Here is a 2,741-nt window from a genome sequence, read left to right on the forward strand (position 1 = left end):
ATAGTATGATTCTCTTTGACGAAGTATTTAGCAACAAAAAATTGTTTCAAAATTTGTACCATGTTTCAATATTTTTAAAATTAGGGGGAGTCTAAAACATGTTTACTCTTTCCTTTACCCAAGGTATTGTCTAGCTAAGTTTTCCTAGAAAACGTTTTTAATGTTTTAGCTTATAATAGGTGCTTATGCAATTTTTTCTAATAAAGTTTTAACAGAGCACGTTTCCATTTGATACACATCTAGTACACAGTGTTGTTAATAAATTAACAAAGTGTCCCCACCAAAAGAATACGGTAGAACTTGCAACTTATGAAATACCCATTCAATTTATTGCGAGTTTTGATATTCCTATTTATATTATTTTTAGCCTATCATTGTTGAAGCCCTATAGATTGAAGCCATATACAAGCTTATGAGATACAAGTAGAAAGAAGAATTATCATCTCATTTTGTGTCTTAATTTTTCTCCTATCTTTTGTTCTTACTATTATTTCTTTTAGTTTTAAAACAAGATTGTAACTCTTTTTATATATTTGAATTGTAACATACTTTTCGCTACTAGAAAGGGGGAGGGGAGGGGCAGAGAAGGGTAAAAAGAAAATTAAAATTACAATAATTTCAATATTTTTTCATATTAGATCCATTGCATGATAATTTATTTCAAATTACACAAAAAAAATCCCACCATTTCATTCAACTGTTGGAGTGTGTAGATTCTCAGACTATGGAAATGGAGGTGCGTTTGAAAGGCAAGTACAAAGGTTATTAATGCAGCTATAGTTGGGGCACACGGCGCAAATACCCTGACAGTCTTCGGTTTTGCTGCATCTACACGAAATAACAGGTCCTCTTGCCTCCGCCATCATCTCTGAGTCTGCAACAAAAATTCCCTTGTGTTAAATTAAACAAAAACATAATATTCAAACCAAAGGAAAGAAAAGAGCTGCATAGGAAGAAACTAACGAGTTGCAAAGATTAAGATGACAGCAAATATAAACAAATTGAATGAAAACTTTGCCATCTCTTTATATCTAATTAACTATGTTGGTGAAAATTTATAGCTTATGGATTTAATATATATATAGTATCTTATTTTGTGTTGCATGGAGGAATACTAATTTCTTTGGATTCTTTGAGATTATTACGTTTTTATTTTTTCCTTATGAAACTATGTCTAAAAGGAAAGTAAACCAGCAAAACATCCTTGAGAAGATTTATGGGGATTTTGTTTACTAATTATCATTATTTTGTTCTAAGTATAGTCATGGAAATTAATGTTACCAAATCTGGAATGCATGATGCCAATAAGTTGATTATTAGTCCAACCGTTTAGAAACAAATGGGAAACATGTTCCAATTTTTTTTATTTGTGGTCTAGGAGAAGAAAAGATTAAATTATATTTTTCTTGCTAGACAAATTTTTTTTAATAATTTTCAAATATTAAAATACTAAAAGCATTAAAATTTTGGAGATAGTAGTGAGAGAAAGCAGACAAAAAACCTGACCCCTTCCTACACAACCAGTTATATGAGTTTGGAAATAATATAAACTATTGTATCAAAATAAAAAATTTAAAGTTATTTAATGGGGTTGAACTGAGCCAAGAAATTCAATCTCAATCTCCATAGAAACCTAGAGAATTGAATGCTCCAATATAACTTCATTGAGTTTAACTTTTAAAATATAAACTTGATACGAGATAAAGATTAAACTGCTTCAATTAGCTTTACTAAATTTAATTAGGCTTGTTTATTTGATAAGACTTGAGTTGGATTCCCATACTTGACATCATGCTCAATTTTTGTGTTCCAAATCAAGTTCAAACTCAAATTGTAATTGGAATTAGAATTAGAACTAGAATTGAACATATTTGATGCATAGTATTTTATCTTTACTAATTTTGTACAAACATAATATAAATAAATAAAAAGGATATTTTATACAATTGTAGCGCAATTAATGTATTTTTATTGTATTCACGTATATATCATGTCAAGTTCTTGCTCATCAATTTAGTTGGTAACAATTTTTCTCTTCTTTTTGTTTGAAGTAAAAACCACTTTTTTTCCCCTTAAATATGGCAAATTTATAAGTTCAAATTAAATATTTTAATTCAACTCAAATCAGCATGAAATAATCTATGCTAAAGATGATTGAAAATATGGTTTTAGTACTTTATGGCGTTGAAATTGTAACCTCCCCAAATTGGCCTAGACGGTAGGCCCGAGTTCGGGAGATTACATCGGCCACCGTGATGGCCTAGTGCAATCGAAGATTTTAAATAGTCACATTAAAACATTTTTTTATCTTTACAAAGACTCTGTCCATTTTTAGAAAACAAATCATGGGTATATGAAATACAATTAAACTAATATTTTTCTTGTAAAAGGTGATAACTATTGGAAACATAGTTACATTGTAGTTATTAGACAAAATTTAATTATGACCTTTCAGCGGAAAAATTGCTTTTCCTGAGTTTTACTAACATCTATATTTGATGCATATTTAATTGAAATCCATATTTCATCATCTTAAAAACAACAATTTATATGTCATACTTGCAATATAAAACCAAAACCTAAATAAGAATCCAATGCCAGAATATAAATAATACAGTACAGTTCCGAAATAACAGAAATTTTAAAATTAGCATAACAATACTTTCATAACTTTAAAACTTTTTCGGGCCCTCCATATGTCGCATCCTAACCTGGTGGGTTATCTATAAGAATGGGAACTC

At 29.2% G+C, this 2,741-nt stretch overlaps 1 long non-coding RNA gene across 1 annotated transcript; it reads right to left on the reverse strand.

The window, feature by feature from the left end:
• Window positions 1-613: 613 nt before the first annotated feature.
• LOC107947576 (uncharacterized) lies at window positions 614-1,098 on the reverse strand. The gene is made up of 2 exons (XR_001697173.2): window positions 964-1,098; window positions 614-874 (listed from the first exon to the last, which is right to left on the reverse strand). It is a non-coding gene; the product is annotated as an uncharacterized lncRNA (long non-coding RNA).
• Window positions 1,099-2,741: the final 1,643 nt, after the last annotated feature.

Source organism: Gossypium hirsutum, chromosome D12 (assembly GCF_007990345.1).
Source record: "Gossypium hirsutum isolate 1008001.06 chromosome D12, Gossypium_hirsutum_v2.1, whole genome shotgun sequence".
Lineage (NCBI taxonomy): Eukaryota > Viridiplantae > Streptophyta > Magnoliopsida > Malvales > Malvaceae > Gossypium > Gossypium hirsutum.